This window comes from Nyctereutes procyonoides, unplaced genomic scaffold (genome assembly GCF_905146905.1).
Source record: "Nyctereutes procyonoides isolate TBG_1078 unplaced genomic scaffold, NYPRO_anot_genome, whole genome shotgun sequence".
Lineage (NCBI taxonomy): Eukaryota > Metazoa > Chordata > Mammalia > Carnivora > Canidae > Nyctereutes > Nyctereutes procyonoides.
In genome coordinates this window covers 7,581,408-7,599,140 of record NW_026575037.1, presented here as the reverse complement: position 1 = coordinate 7,599,140, position 17,733 = coordinate 7,581,408, and the positions used below count along the sequence as shown (strand labels likewise).

Here is a 17,733-nt window from a genome sequence, read left to right as displayed (position 1 = left end):
GTGAGTTCCTCCAGGCCCCCCATTCCACGACACAGGACAGCAGATTCAGTTTCTAAAAGTTTTTTTTTTTTTTTTAACCCATTCGACAGGAAAATGAAATCCGAGGCACATGGTAAAAGTAACAATCGTGGCACCATCTGTACGAGCAGACCCTCCGTGTGAAGCTCAGCATCGCGGGCAAACAACTCAGAATGGCACTGGGACTCGCAAGGGAAGGGTATGTAGGGTGATCTGCAGGCAGGTGAGCACGGCTGACCGCTGAGCCCAGGCCTCCGCCAGCCTCCCTGCATCCGCCCCGCTGGGTCGAGGAGGGGCAAGGGACGCGGCGGCCACATGGTGCCTGATGGTCTGCACCAACACAGCATGCTCCCGAATCTGAAAACCTCAAATCTGTCTTTCTGTCTAGTAGAAACATCAAATGGACAGACAAGTATTTTAGACAGATGACAAACCAGCCAAACGAGGTGATCATTTAGCCCATAGATTTCAGCATTTTGAAAAGTATTTAAACAGAATACAGTAAATGACAAAAGAAGTCATGGTTTCTCGTGTCGCTATAAAGCAATAAAAGGGTGAGAAATAAGTCCCCTATAACGATGTTAAATGGGGCAGCCCCGTTGGCTTTGCTTTTTCTAAGGGCCCCTTGGGCCATCGGGGCTACTCCCAGGTGGAGTTCTTAATGGAGCCGTGGATGCCGGCCTCGGAGTAGCTTTGTATTATGAACACGCATCTTTCTTTCTTTCTTTCTTTCTTTCTTTCTTTCTTTCTTTCTTTCTTTCTTTCTTTCTCTTTCTTCTTTCTTTCTTTCCTTTCTTTTTCTTTCTCTCTTTTTCTTTCTTTCCTCTTTTTTTTATCTCTCTCTTCTTTCTTTCTCTCTCTCTCTTTCTTATTCATTCATTCATTCATGACAGAGAGAGAGAGAGAGAGAGAGAGAGAGAGGCAGAGACCCAGGCAGAGGGACAAGCAGGCCCCATGCAGGGAGCCCGCCGCGGGACTCGATCCCGGGTCTCCAGGGTCACACCCTGGGCCGAAGGCAGTGCTAAATCTCTGGGCCACCCGGGCTGCCCCACGCGTCCACTTTTCAGATTCCAATCAAACTCGTTAGGGTCACAGCTGTGGGCAGCTTTCAGCTTTTCAGGAAGCGGGTGGGACTCCAGGCGGGGGCAGAAGCCGACTGGGTATCTGCAGGCGAGTCGCCGTCACGGCCGGTGCCTCCGCTCTGCCGGATGCCGCGTGTCTCCGGCGAGGGGCGGCCCAGCGGCTTTGGGGGGGCTGCGGAGGGCTTGGATACCGCGGTTGGGCCAAAGCCAGGGGGCGGGGCAGGGGCGCTGAGCGGGAAGAGGCTGCAGAGTTGGCTGGGGCCGTGCGGCGGCCGGGGCGGCCGGAGCCGTGGGCACGGGCCGCTGGTTGTCCCACGTGCCGACGCCCATGTTATTGATGCTTTATGCGTGGAGGGGCAGGGCGGCCCCAGGCACAGGTCCGCTTCTTGCTTTCATTTTCGGCTGCGGTTTGGCGGGCTCGCTGGCAATGGCAGCCCACGAGGTTGGCTTCGAAACTGGCATATGGACGATCGTGCCACCGTTGCCAGAAGGGACCCCAGTCATCGCCACCCAGCTGACGACCGACCCCACAGTCTTGACGGCAGAGGGGGTGACGTCCCCATCTTCAGAGCCACCATGCCCGGCTCCAAGCTGTTCATCCCGGGGGCCTGGTCGAGAGGTGCCGTGAAGGCCTGTCTCCCGTCCACAACGGGGCCACCCCGGGGGTTTGGCGGGTGAAGTGGCTGCTCCCCTGAGCCCCACTCGTCCCCCCGAGCCCCGCTCGTCCCCCAGGCTGAGAAGGCAGGGTTTTCAGGGAAGAATAAACCTGTGCTGATAGGTGTTGTTCCCCAGACCCCGGGCTGCCAACAGCATCATGCATCAAATGATGGTCTCGGTTCCCGAGCTGTCCCTAAGTGGTGAGCTGTGGGAGCGGAGGGCCCCTCCGGTAGACCAGGTGCCTCGTCGACAGAGTAAGGACATCCGACGGCGGTGGGCAATAGCCCGACAGGTAAGGATCCGCCGTGGGGGGACAGCTGTTACTCTGACTTGACTGTCCAGAAGGGTGGGGCTCAAGGTCATTGTGGTCATTGTCATGGACTGTATCCTTCTGATGCAAAGAACCTTTTTTTTTTTTTAAGATTTTATTTATTTATTAATGAGAGACAGAGAGAGAGAGAGGCAGAGACACAGGTGGAGGGAGAAGCAGGCCCCATGCAGAGAGCCCGATGCGGGACTCGATCCCGAGGCTCCAGGATCAGGCCCTGGGCTGGAGGTAGGTGCTGAGCCGCTGAGCCACCCCGGGCTGCCCTGCAAAGAACCATTATGTACTTTATTATCTTGTCCTTTTGTTCTCTGGGGATCCACGCTGGTGGCCGACCTGCTTCATGAACAGCCCCGCGCAGCGTGGGCCTCCCTGCGAGGCCGCACCTGTCACCTGCGCTCTCCCCGCCCCTGGGCCACCGCCTCCTCCCCGGGCGTTGGCGGCAGCGACTCCTGGGCGCGGGCCCACGAGCCTGGACGGGATGCACTGACGAGGCGCCTCTCTTCGGTATTATCTTTTTATTTTTGACCATTTTTTAAAAAAGATCTATATTTATGTATTTGAGAGAGAGAGCCCTAGAGAGACAGAATGAACACGAGTGGGGGGATAGAGAGAGAGGGAGATGAGGGCTTCATCCTAGGAACCTGGGATCACGACTTGAGCTGAAGGCAGATGCTAAACTGACTGAGCCACCTAGGCGCCCCTTGACTGATTTATTTTTATTTTTATTTTTCTAGGGCCATTATTTTTCTTCTGAACTGACTTGGCATTTTTGCATTAATTTCTATTCTTTTAATGGTTATACTAAAAAATTTACTACCTATACTTAAAGTCTAACTTGCACTATAATTTGTTAAAGATTTATTTATTTATTTAAAGATTGATTGACTTACATAAGGTGGGAGAGGGACAAAGGAAGAGGGAGACAAAAATCTCCAGCTGACTCTGCGGAGCACAGAGCCTGACTGGGGGCTCAATCTCATAAGCCTGAGACCATGGCCTGAACCAAAATCAAGAGACAGGTGCTAAACCAACTGAGCAACTCGCATGCCCCTGTACAGTATTTTCTTAGACTCAGTTTGAAGATATGAAGTATAACACATATGGAAATGTGTACAAATTATAGGTACTATTTAGTAAATAGTTACAAAACAAATACCTGTGTGCAACTCAGATTAAAAACCATAAGAAGCACCCCCAGAAACTTCTTGTCTATTTCATTCCAATTATAAATTCCTTCCTCTTATTTAAAAGTAATCTTTATCCTTAATTTATAATAATAGCTTCTTTGCATTATTGGTTAAACAAGGAGTTTAGATTTACTTTTTGAAATTTATGTAAATGCAACAATACAGCAAGTTTTTCTCTTCTGGTTTGCTTCTTTCCCTCAGCTTTGTTTTTGAAATCCGTTCATATTTTTGTATGTAGTTCCAATTATATGGTTGGTTCATTCATTTTCTTTCTTGTACAGCATTCCATTATATGATTATCTCACAATGTGTTCATCTACTTAAGTATTCATGGCCATTTGGGCTGGTTCCAGTGTTTGAAAACTGCGAATGATGGACTAAGGACATTATTGCATGTAGATGCTAATGTAGCATATCCTTGAATTTCTGCCTAAGAACAGAATTATTATACCCAAGGAACTTTAGTGGATAATGGAAAACAATTTTCCAAACTAGTTGATCCAATTTATACTCGCATCTGTTGTGTATAAGGGTCTTTGTGACTCTACATCTTTAATATAGTGTTATTAGGGGGTGCCTGAGTGGCTCAGTCGGTTAAGTATCTGCTTTTGGCTTATGTCATGATTCTAAGGTCCTGAGACTGAGTCCCAGCTCTGGCTTTCTGCTTCTCCCTCTCCCTCTGCTTGTGCTATCTCTCTCTGTCAAATAAATAAATAAAATCTTTTAAAAAATGTATTATCAGTACATTTTTGCCAGTCTGGAGATTGTATGGTAGTATTTCATTGTGGTTTTAAAATGCTTATTGTTATAAAAAGATTACATATATTTTCCTATATTTGTTGATCATTTAAATTTCTTCTTTAGCTAAGTGTGTATTCTGTTCTTTTACCTACTTTACAGTTGGGTTGTCTACCTTGTTTTCATTGATTTGTAGGAGTACCTTTTATATATTCTGAAATTAAGTATTTTGATGATTGTTTTCATGCTGTTGAAAATCACATCTATTTAAAATTTAATTTTGCAGTAGTTGGTTCCTGCTGTATAAAAGTTCAAATGATTTTTATGTATATCATAAAGTCATATAGTTTTCATGTCTAGTTGCCTTTCTAGATTCTCTTATTCTCATGATTTTTCCACAAATTCTTTTTTAAAAAGATTTATTACTTTATTTGAGAGAGAAAGAAAGCATCTCACAATTGATGAGATCATGACCTGAGCCAAAAGCAAGAGTCAGACACTTAACTGACTGAGCCACTCAGGCACTGCTCCACAAATTCTCTTAGATGTTCTACATGAGCAACAATAATATCTGTAAATAATACCAGTTTTATTTATTCCTTTCTAATCCTTATGCTTTTCATTTCTTTTTCATATTTATTGCACTGATTATGATTTCCAGTACAATGTTGAATAGAAATCGTGGAAATGGTTATCCTTGTCTTATTCAAGATTGCAAGAATGAACTTTAAACTTTTATAATTGGTTATAGATTGTCTTCATCAGTCATTGGGCCAATAATGCTAGTGATTAGAAAAAAGATCAGCAAATTAAACTCTAAGGTGATAAAAAGAAGGAAAAACATCAGTAAAAAATTAATGAAATAGAAAACAAATTTATAATTGTGATTTTTAAAATATTTTACTTAAATTCAATTTGCCTACGTATAGTATAACATGCAGTGCTCATCCCATGAAGCTCCCTCCTTAGTGCTCGTCATCCAGTTACCCCATCCCTCATTCTCCTCCCCTTCTGCAACCCTTTGTTTGAGTTAGGATTCTTTCATGGTTTATCTTTCTTTCTAATCTTTCCCCCTAAAGAATCTTTAGGATTCTTTCATGGTTTATCTTTCTTTCTAATCTTTCCCCATTCAGTTTCCCTCCTTTCCCTTAGAGTCCCTTTCACTATTTCTTATATTCCACACATGTGTGAAACCATATGATAATTGTCTTTCTCCAATTGACTTATTTCACTCAGCCTCATAGCCTCCAGTTCCATCCATGTTGAAGCAAATGTAGGTATTCATCCTTTCTGATGGCTGAGTAATATTCCATTGTATACATAGACCGCATCTTCTTTATCCATTCATCTGTTGAAGGAGATCATGGCTCCTTCCACAGTTGGCTATTGTGAACATTGCTGCTATAAACATTGCTCAGGTGTCCCGTCATTTCACTACATTTGTATGTTTGGGGTAAATACCCAGTAATGCAATTGCTGAGTCATAGGGTAGCTCTATTTTAACTTCTTGGGGGACCTCCACACTGTTTTCTAGAGTGGCTGTACCAGCTTACATTCCCACCAACAGTGCAAGAGGGTTCCCCTTTCTCTACATTCTTACCAACATTTGTTGTTTCCTGTCATGTTAATTTTAGCCATTCTCACTGGTGTAAGGTAATATCTTATTATGGTTTTGATTTCTTTTTCCCTGATGGCCAGTGACATGGAACATTTTTTCGTGTGCTTATTGGCCATGTGTATGTCTTCTTTGGAGAAATTTCTGTTCATGTCTTCTGACCATTTCATGACTGGATTGTTTGTTTCTTGGCTTTTTAGTTTGGTAAATTCTTTATAGATCTTGGATACTAGCCCTTTATCTGATGTGTCACTTGCAAATATCTTCTCCCTTTCTGTAGGTTGTCTTTTAGTTTTGTTGATTCTTTTCTTTGTTATGCAAAAGCTTTTTATCTTGATGAAGTCCCAGTAGTTCATTTTGCTTTTGTTTCTCTTGCCTTCATAGATGTGTCTTGCAAGAAGTTGCTTTGGCCAAGTTCAAAAAGGGTGTTGTCTCTGTTCTCCTCTAGTATTTTGATGGATTCTTGTCTCACATTTAGATCTTCCAACCATTTTGAGTTTATCTTTGTGTATTGTGTAAGAGAATGGTCCATTTTCATTCCTCTGCATGTGGCTGTCCAAATTTCCCAACCATTTATTGAAGAGACTGTCCTTTTCCAGTGGATATTCTTTCCTGCTTTGTCAAATATTAGCTGACTGTAGAGTTGAGTGCCTATTTCTGGGTTCTCTATTCTGTTCCTTTGATCTATGTGTCTGTTTTTGTGTTAATACCATACTGTTTTGGGCAGCCTGGGTGGCTCAGTGGTTTAGCGCCACCTTCAGCCCAGGGCCTGACCCTGGGGACCCAGGATCAAGTCCCACATCAGGCTCCCTGCATGGAGCCTGCTTCTCCCTCTGCCTGTGCCTGTGCCTCTCTCTCTCTCTCTCTCTCTCTCTCTCTCTCTCTGTGTGTCTCTCATGAATAAATAAATAAAATCTTAAAAAAAATACTATACTGTCTTGATGATCACAGCTTTGTAATACAGTTTGAGGTTCAGGCTTTGTGATGTCCCCAGCTTTAGTTTTCTTTTTCAGGATTCCTCTGACTATTCAGAGTCTTTTCTGTTTCCATGCAAATCTTAAGATTATTTGTTCCAACTCTGAAGAAAGTCCATGTTATTTTGATAGGGATTGCATTGAATGTGTAAATTGCTCTGGGTAGCATAGACATTTTCACAATATTTATTCTTCCAATCCATGAGCTTGTAATGTTTTCCCATCTCTTTATGTCTTCCTTGATTTCTTTCATATGTGTTCTGTAGTTTTTAGAGGATAGATCCTTTACCTCTTTGGTTAGGTTTATTTCTTGTATCTTATGGTTTTGGGTGCAATTGTAAATGGGATTGATTCCTTAATTTCCCCTTTTTCAGTCTCATTGTTAGTGTATATAAATGCCACTGATTTCTATGCATTGATTTTGTGTGCCATTGCATTGCTGAATTGCTGTATGAGTTCTAGCAATCTTGGGGTGGAGTCTTTGGGTTTTCCATATACAGTACCATGTCATCTGCGAAGAGGGAGAGTTTGACTTCTTCTCTGCCAATTTGAATGCCTTTTATTTCTTTTTGTTGTCTGATTGCTGAGGCTAGGACTACTAGTACTATGTTGACTATTAGTACTATGTAGGACTACTAGTACTAGTACTCACCAACAGTGGTGACATCCCTGTCATATTCCTGATCTTAGGGAAAAGGCTTTCAATTTTTCTCCATTGAGACTGATATTCACTATGGGCTTTTCATAAATGGCTTTTATGATATTGATAAATGTTCCCTCTATCCCTACACTTTGAAGAATTTTAGTCAGGAATAAAGCAAATGTTTTGTCAGATGCTTTCTCTGCATCTATTGAGAGATCATATGGTTCTTGCCTTATCTTTTATTGATGTGATCCGCCACATTGATTGTTTTACGAATGTTGAATGACCCTTGCATCCCAGGGGTAAATCCCACTTGGTTGTGGCGAATAATCCTCTTAATGTACTGTTGGATCCTATTGGCTAGTATCTTGGTGAGAATTTTTGCATCCAAGTTCATTGGGGATATTGGTCTGTAATTCTCCTTTTTGGTGGGGTCTTTGTCTGGTTTTGGGCTAAAGGTAACGTTGGCCTCATAGAACGAGTGGAAGTATTCCCTCCATTTCTATCCTTTGAAATGGCTTTAGTAGAATAGGTATTATTTCTTTAAATGTTTGGTAGAATTCCCCTGGGAAGCCATCTGGCCCTGGACTTTTGTTTCTTGGGAGGTTTTTGGTGACTGCTTTAATTTCCTTGATGGTTATTGGCCTGTTCAGGTTTTCTATTTCTTCCTGTTTCAGTGTTGGTAATTTGTAGGTTTCCAGAAATGTGTCCATTTCTTCCAGATTGCCTAATTAGTTGGCATACAGTTGTTTATAATAAGTTTTTAAAATCGTTTGTATTTTTTTGGTATGGGTTGTGATCTCTCTTCTTCTGTTCATGATTTTATTAATTTGAGTCTTTTCTCTTTTTAATAAGTATGGCTAGAGGTTTATCTATCTTGCTAATACTTTCAAAGAACCAGCTCCTGGTTTCACTGACAGCCTTGCTGGATAAAATATTCTTGGCTGCATGTTTTTCTTGTTTAGTACACTGACTATATCATGCCAGCCCTTTCTGGCCTGCCAGGTCTCTGATATTTCTCCCGATATAAATTAGGAATCTCTTGTCTTAAGCTGCGTTTAGAATTTTCCCCTTATCTCTGAAATTTGCAAGCTTCACTATTAAATGTCAGGGTGTTGATTGGTTTTTGTTGATTTTGGGGCGTGGTCCTCTCTATCTCTTGGGTATGAATGCCTGTTTCCTTCCCCAGATTAGAGAAATTCTCAGCTATGATTTGCTCAAATATATTTTGTGGTCCTCTCTCTCTTCACACCTTCTGGATTCCCAATAAGACAAATATCATTCCTTCTCAAACTATCATTTATTTCCCAAAGCCTCTCCCAGTGGGTTCTTAATTGTTTTTCTCTTTTTTCCTCAGCTTCCTTCCTTTCCATCAACTTGTCTTCTATGTTATTCATGCTCTCTTCTACCTCATTAACCCTGGCAGTTAGAACATCCAGTTTAGACTGCATTTCAGTTAGAGTATTTTTAATTTTGGCCTGGTTAGATCTCAGTTCTGTAGTAAGAGAATCTTTAGAGTCCTTTATACTTTTTTCAAGAGCCACCAGTAATTTTATAATTGTACCCCTGAATTGTATCTCTGACATGCTACTTAAATCCATATCCATTAGATCTGTGACAGAGAGTATTACTTCTGGTTCTTTCTTTTGTGGTGAATTCTTCCTTCTAGTCATTTTGTCCAGTGTAGAATGGCCATATGAACGAGCAGAGTCAAAAATATCAACCATTACCTAAGTAAAATACACCCTAGACAATTCTGAATATGTCAGGGACCAGAAAAGAAAAGTAAAAGAAAAGAAAAAGAAAGAAAAAAACAAAAAAGAAAAGAAAAAGAAAATAAACCATGAAAGCAAAAAACAAATTTAAAGCAACAGTAAAAATAAATAAATAAAAAAAAAAAGATGGGGAGGATGTGGTGGGGGAGATAGAATATAGTCTCACAGAATGGTCTAAGAGGGTGACCCTCTTGATTCTGAGTGTATTTTGTTCTGTATGGTAGAAGGTGCTAAATTTAAAATTTATATAAACCAGCAAAATTTATATAGAGACACAACAACAACCACAGAAACAAAAAACAAGATAAAAGAGAGGGGTGGAATGGGAAGGAAGAGAGAATATATAATCTCACAGAGTGCACCAACATGGTGCTCCACTTGTTTCTGAGTGTATATTGGTCCATATGTTAGAAGGTACTAAATTCCAAAATTGTAAAACTAAACAAGACCAAAAAACTCCCATAACTTATATATCTACAAAAATTAAATTGAATACATTGAAAGAAATCCAAAAATAAAGGATATATCTATGATGTGTAATTATAAAGATATGAAAGTCAAAAGGGAAAAAACTTAAAAATGAAGAATTGATAAAATATTGTAGTTAAACAGGAAAAACAAAAAACTATTGGATTTTTTTTTACCTGAAAGATAAACGAATCATAAGGAAAAAACCTTGAGTTGTATATACTATTTTCCCTCAGTCCTGGAGCTTTCCAGTACTGCTTGGTCAGTAAACTTGTTCATCTCCTGTTCTGGGGGAGGGGCCTACTGCACTGATACTCAGAGATCTGTGCCGTGGTAGGAGATGCCTTGCCCCTTGCCAGGTGGCTGGGCCCTGTGTAAAGTTGTTGTCCTCTTTGCTCCCTAAAGGCTGCATCTCTCCCAGGTGAAAGGAGGAAAGAAAATGGTGGCGGCCTGATCTCCAGCCCTAGAGCCAAGAGCTCCCTGTGTGTACCAAACTACAGTCTCTCAGTGCACACTGGCTTAGATCCTCCTGAATAATTTTTATGAGCCTAGAAAATTATCAGAAATCAGAATTAAGGAATGCCTTAGTAGCTCATTTGGTTAAGCATCTGATTCTTGCTTGATCTCAGCTCAGGTCTCGATCTCACAGTTGTGAATTCAAGCCCCGTATTGGACTCCATGCTGGGCATGGAGCCTACTTAAAAAAAAAAGAAGAGGGATCCCTGGGTGGCTCAGTGGTTTAGCGCCTGCCTTTGACCCAGGGTGTGATCCTGGAGTCCCGGGATCGAGTCCCACATCGGGCTCCCTGCATGGAGCCTGCTTCTCCCTCTGCCTGTGTCTCTGCCTCTCTCTCTCTCTCTGTCTCTCATAAATAAATAAAATCTTTAAAAAAAGAGAGAAAAAAGAAGAAAAGAAAAAGAAATCAGAATTAATTAATATCAACCCCTCTTCAAATATAAAAACCTCAAAACCCTTTAATTTTATTCCTTCTACTGTGCTAACTTTGTCCAGGGTTTTATCCTTATCCTTTCTTTAGTTCCATAAATTCAACATTGCTCTTTCTAAATTATATAGTCAATATTTGCTTTGATTTATTACATACACAATTACTGCTTTATTTGTTTTAGGGTAGATTTCTCAATAATAAAGAGTCTTAGTTTTGGTTAATATAAGCATTTCTTTATGTTACACATTTTAAAAAATATTTATTTATTTATTTGTGAGAAAGAGAGTGAGAGGGAGAGAGCGAGAGAGAGAATGAGCAGGGAGAAAAGGCAGAGGGAGAGGGAGATGCAGACTCCCTGCTAAGCAGGGAGCCCAATGCAGGTCTCCATCCATCAATGCTTAACTGACTGAGCCACCCAGGTGCTCCTATGTTGCACATTCTTAAAAGATAGTTTTGTCTCTCAACAATTTGAAGAAATTATCTCATCTCTCTGATTTACGTTGCTGCTGTTGCTATCATTCCAACTGCTATTCCTTTGTACGTGATCTCATTTTTTCAAGATTTTTTAAAAATTTAGTCTACTTGGAATATATTGTAATTCTACAGAGGTTCATGCTTTTATTATATCTCAAGAATTACAAACACTATGTGTTTACATTTTGCCTCTCCTTTCTATTATCTTATTCTGGAACTCTGTCTAGGTCTGTGTTAACCTTCTCTTTCTGTCCTCCACATGTCTTTCATATCTCCTGTATCCTTGTCTCTTTGTGATGCATTCTGTGTAATTTCTTAAGATCTATCATCATTAATTTTCTCTGCTGATGTGTTTACTGGTTAAGTATTGATTGAGTTTTAAAAATTTCAACAGCTATATTTTCATTTTTAGATATTTCACTTCCCCTTTTAGTTGGTTATCTTTATAATGGAATCCTTTGTTTCTTTAAACACTTCATATGTTTGCTCAAAACTTATAAGTCTATCCTCTTATAATTCTGTACAGGAAGTTTTAGGTGTCTAAATCTGTTCTTTATTGTTTTTAGTGACTGTAATAATGCTACCTCCTGATTTTTTGGTAACCTTTAATTTTGATCAAATTGCCTTACCTTACTTACTAGGAGGCATTTCACTGGATCTAAATTAGGCAGCAGTCCAACACAGAGGATTTGCATTGTGCTTCTGCTGATACCCATGGGGTTCCCACAGCTAAGGATCATTTTAGTTCCCTCTAATAACCCTAGATCACCTGAGAATTAAGACTCAACTCTATACTTCAGTGCTGGCCGAAGGCTCAGTATCCCAGTAGCAGTGTTGCTGCTGGGATTAGCCTTCAGATTCTCAGGGCAATCCATCCCCACTTGGCTGCCTACTACTCCTATCTCCCAGCCCTGGCCACAGCTAAGTCTATCCACAACTCCTCCTCCTGCCAGAAAGACACTAAGGGAACTTCCAGAACTTCTGTAAAACTCACAATACCTCAGACACCTGTCCTGTCCACAGCTTGTAATTCTGTAGGAGGGATGTCCCACAGAATACTTATTCTACATGAGAACCAGAAACAAAAATTATAAAGTGAATGCTTAGTCTTGATTTGTAGGCAGGGAGGTATCTGCACTGCTATCAACAACCTTCTCTATCAGGGACATTGGGATAAAATTACTCTGAACAGTTGCTTCATTCATTAAGAAAGTCAACCTTTATTTTTGGAATGCCTCCTAAGTGCCAAGCTTTGTACTTGTTAGGCACTCAATAAATACCAGGTAATTTGATAACACTTTATGAATATCATTTTATTTTTCTATTTTCCAGTCTTTCTAGTTCTTATTGCCATTTCTTACTTCTCTATATTGGACCATGGTTTTTTTCAATATTCCTAGTTAAATAATAAATATATGAAATTTAGAAGTAGTCATTAATAATGAAAGGAAGAGATGATTATGTAAAAATATATTCTATATCTAAATGAACAAATGGATAAAATGGATCAAAAAACCAAATTATTAGCAAACTATTCCAGAAGTAAATTCGGAAGTTTAGCTTTCAAACAGATCCATGGGAACCTGTTTAACCTGTAATGTAGCAGATTACTCATGTGCTCATTCATTCAATAAATGATTACCAAGTGCCCATTATTTGCCAGGCATTGTAATTGGTGCTGGGGACACAATAGTAATAAAAATATAATAGTTCCTGTTCCTGTATAGCTTACAGTTTAGCCAGAGATACAAACTACACAAACAATAGCAATGAAAATGCAACTGGCCATGAACATAGCAAGAAAGTACAGGGAAATATAGAAGCACACAAAACATGGATAAGCTAGTCTGACAAAGGAGAAGCGTGGGAGAAAAGATGTGTAAACACCAGTAGGCAAGAAAAAAATATATTACCTTACCAAAACAAAGAAGGGTTATAAGTGATGGAATGGAAGAGAACGTAGGGCCATGGTTGGGACAGATGATAAAAGATGAGTTTGGAAATATAAGCTAAGGCTAGGTAATTGAAAGCAATGTTTGAAATCTTTTATTTATTTCAAGAGCAATGGTGAGTCATTGAAGGACTATGAGCATGGGAATAAACGGATTAGGTTTACATTTTGCAAAGATTCTTTAGCTAAAGTGTGAAGAGCAAAATGGAATGGATGGCAGAGGCAGGACAGTCTGGGAAACCAGGCTACACATTTTCAGTGATTCAGATGAGAGATAAATTTGCCTTTATAAAATTACTGAGGATGAATATGGAGAGAAGCAGGTGGACTCGACAACAATTTAAATGTGCTGCTTGTACGGAAGTGAGAGAGTTAAGGAGAGGGCAGTTCAAGAAATGACTCTCTAGATTTGGCTTAATCAACTCTCTCTAGGGGGACAATAGTTTCAGGTGGGATATCTGGATCTTAGGAATACATGGTCCTTTTGCCAACCAAGCTTCCATAAGATATTTTGTGTGGAGAAGGTTTCCTCCTGTTTCTTGCTTCTGACTCGGTGAAGAGAGAGGATTCTTTATTTGCTCATTCTCAACTGGAAGAAATGCCATCTCCAAAGGGGCAGTAAGTAGAAGCAAAAAAATCAAGTTATCACTTGGACTTGATAGAGATGAAAGAAGGACAAAGGAACATATGTATGTGGCTGTGATCTAGGAGTTGGGGATAGTAGGGATCCCAGCTTGAACCTAAGTTGGGGCCACTGCAATCCAGCTGTATCTGATGGGACTTGTAGACTGATAGAATATGACCATGAGAAGCTTAGAAGCCTTCCAGAAAAGAGCACATCCAATACAGTGCTAAACATTACAGAAAAAAGGTGAATCAGAGTACAGCAGAATGTAAAAAAGAGGTTGAAAGTATGAGCTCTAGAGCTAGAGTGTGGTGGTTAATAGCAAAGGTTCAAGCTATGACTTTACCATATATAACCCAGTTTCCTTCTTCGTAAAAAGGATAACTTCCCTACCTATCTGATGCGGGGTTGTGAGGATTAAATGAATTGATAGTACAGAACACCTAGAACATTCTCAGATACACAATGACTCAATAAATTTTAGCTATTATCATTATTGCTTTACTTCAGCAATTCATAGACTTCTAACTTAAGCCTCAGGTGGAGATGAGGATGAAGGAGTAGGTGAGAATATAATAATGAAATAATGGTCTTGAGTAAAATCTTGCTAATATATTAGGGCACAAAATTACCAAAAAAAAAGAGTGTGTGTCATACTATCAGACATGCCATGGTACCCACTGGCACAGGATGGATCTGGAAGGTGGTGGCTTATGCTGAACACCAGACACAGGTTCTGCATAGATTCCAGGCAGTGGGCCTCACTGAAGGAGACTTGATCCCCAAAATGTAGGTCAAGGTCATCCCTAGATAAAGCTCCCCTGCTGTTTTAATTTTCACTGTTTGTCATATGATATTTAGTCTCAAGGATATTACCAATAAAAAAAATAGTATGACTTATTTTTGAATTGGCAAGTAAGATATTTGGAAGCATTCTGAGTAAACTCTCAATTGTGTTCCTGCTAAAGTACGTGAAGTACATGCCACTCGCTCAGTAGGAAAGATTTCTGGCAGACTGACAAAATGAATCATTGCTGAAATGTATTCAAATAAAATTTTAGAACAGAATAAGGGATAGAGTTCTAACAGGAAATAAGCCCCATGGGTCATTCTGAGTTATAACTTTTTCAGTGTGTCTGTATGAGTTTAAGTTTATTTGAATAATACTAGGATGTACTGTATTGAGTAAGGGGAAGACTTTTCTGTAACGTACGGGAAAGTTTTCTTTTATCACTCAGGTTTTATCATCTGGTTTTTCACTTTTTATGCAAGTTTTTTTTCCCCTTCATGTTAGGATAATTTTGGTAATTTTTTTTTCAAGGTATGACTAACTTTTATTTTATTGTCTTTAGAAAAAGCTAAGGAGTCATGACTTTTTTTTTTTTTAATCAGACTAGAACCAGTCTGCACAAAATTTGAAATTCATCCTTGGTTTTCATCTGAAACTTGACAAAAATAATCCAAATTGATACTTTCTAGTCTTCAACTTTCAAGGCACTTTTACATCCCTTTTTCGCTCTGCATCCAGAGAACTTTTTAAAAAACTCCAGTATGAGCATGTAATTTCCCTGCTCAAGACTCCAGGGTTTTTAAGAAAGATTTATTTATTTATTTGAGAAGGAGAGAGAGAGAGAGAGAAAGAGAGAGTGAGCTATTACACATGCGTGCACGCCAGTAGGGAAAGGGGCAGATGGAGAGGGACAAGCCGACTTCTCACTGAGCAGGGACCTCTGTACAGGGTTCTGTGGGGGACTGGATGTGGGGGCTCCATATGGGGCTCCATCCCAGGACCCCCTGGAATCAGAACCTGAACTGAAGTCCAGTGCTTAACCGGATAAGCTACTCAGGCCCCCAGGACTCTTCAGTTTTATGCATTGACCATACCAGGCCTGCTCCAGTCTGGCACAAATTTATCCACTGCAGCTTCAGGCTCCCAGTCTGATTCCTTTTTGTCTCTGTGCTCCAAGTACACAGGATTTACTTCTGTTCTTCAGTGTACAGTCTTCTTTCTAGATCAGATATTGAAAACCCAAATATAGGCAGAGACAGATTAATGTAAAGTAAAATAGGTCAGCTGTAAAACAGTAGGGAAGGTGGTATCTATGAGAAATTGGAGTGTACATAAATGAAAGTAGATGCTCCTTGGTTCAGCTGGTTGCTGTCATGTATTAGATTCTCTCATTTTAAAAGAAATCTGGAAATTTCTTTATTTTTTCTATAACCTTGAAGTTCTTAAATGTTGGCAGCTAATTTTCTTAAACTATCTGAAAGTCAATAAATTATGTTCTGCTTTCTGTTTTTATTCCCGTAAGCAGCCAGATTATTAACTCATAAAGATACTAGTTCTTTTTGTTATTCCCTTTCTCTGGCCTTAGCCAGGAGAGTCCCTCCATCATTTAATTCCCTTGCTCTACAGCTTGCACAGCAGCCCTGATAGTTCCTTTTGTAACATTCATCATTCTTTTTTTGAGTCATAATTGTTATTAGACTCTTACGAATTCCATGAAGTTAAGACCATGCAAACTTTGTTATTGTATCTAGAATAGTGCTTTCTTTTTCTTTTTTAAAAAATATTTTTTTTTATTCATGAGAGACAGAGAGAGAGAGGCAGAGGGAGAAGCAGGCTCCTCAAAGGGAGCACAATGTGGGATTCAATCCTGGAACTCCAGGACCACTCCCTGAGCCGAAGGCAGATGCTCAACCACTGAGCCACCTCGGCATCTCTAGAATAATGCTTTCATATCTAGATATGAAAGGCCACTCAGTAAATACTTGTGAATATAATTGAAATAAATTATAATATTATCATTATATTCATGTTAGATATATCTATCCTGTATTATCCCCATCTTATAAATTGACAAATTCTAACACTGTGAACTTAAAATGTTTTATTTCTTTAAGGTCATTCAGCTCTTAGTAATAAATTCAACTTCTGACTCAGAAATCCTAGCTCTCGTCACTGGCCTATGCTACCTTTCTTAGTAATCCTTAGATTTTTATGGTATTGCAAGTCTGAAATCTTTGACCACTATAAATTCCTTAGGACTAATTCTGAATATGTATTTGAGTATTTGTTATATAGACAGAGTGAGGTCAAAAGGAAATCTAGAAAAGCAAAAATAAAGAGCATTGCTAAAAGATATAAATAACATGTTTAATTTCATAAAAGTTTCTTTTAATTTTTTTTCTGGATTTAGTACCTTTACCTAAGCCTTTTAACAATTGATTATATTATAATAATGATTAATGAACTGATCCATCTATTCATTATTCTAAATCCCTTTTATCCATTACAAGAGGTAAGAAAGAGTAAGTCTTGATCATCTAAGAAGCCTATTTGTCATTTATCCTCATACTAGTTATGTTGATGTTTATGAATATGCTTAGGAGATGAAAGGGAGAGAGAAAAATAAAAAAAATGTGGGAAGTAGAATACACAAAACAAGTTAGATAGCTGCTAATATAACCAAATTATAAGAAAATAATAGGCAATAACTGGTTACTTTCTGGGTCTGTTTTAAAATTATAATCAGAAAAGCCCAAAGATTTCAAAAGGGCAATTTCTTGCTATACTTAAAGACCATTAAAAAATGTTTATATTAAAAAAATGTTTATATATCTTGAATCAATAATGCTATTTCAACAATCACTTCTAAGACAATAAATACATTCAAAATAGGTTGATGGCTTTATAAGTTATGTTATATCCCAACAATAGAATAACAGAAAACTATTAATGACATTTTTGAAAATATTCCATGGCAGAAGTAAATGGTCATTACATAGGATTATGTAAGGACAAAAAGATCCAAATATTTATATAATATATACTCTCACTATTTATTTTTAATTTTTTAAAAAGATTTTATTTATTTACTTGAAAGAGAGAGAGAACACAAACAAGGGTGAGGGAGAGGCAGAGGAAGAAGCTGTCTTCCTGCTGAGCAGGGAGCCCTCTATGGAACTTGATCCCAGGACCTTGATTGAGATCATGACCTGAGCCAAAAAGGCAGATGCTTAACTGACTGAGCCACCCAAGCACCCCTATAATCTCACCGTTAAAAAAAAGTGAAAATAAAAGGCTAAAAATAAATTCTCCTAAGTTTGTTATGTTTATAACAAAAATCCTAATAAAAATTATAAAATAAATTATAATTATAAATTATAATAAAATTATGGATAATTTTCATTTTCTTTAATTTTTTTCTATATGTATTTCTGTTTTTAGCTATGGCCTTTTATAGATGTT

The 17,733-nt window shown here is 39.1% G+C and overlaps 1 pseudogene; it reads right to left on the bottom strand.

Annotated features, from left to right (window-relative positions):
* Window positions 1-657: 657 nt before the first annotated feature.
* On the bottom strand, window positions 658-2,614 carry LOC129505790 (YTH domain-containing family protein 1-like; annotated as a pseudogene).
* Window positions 2,615-17,733: the final 15,119 nt, after the last annotated feature.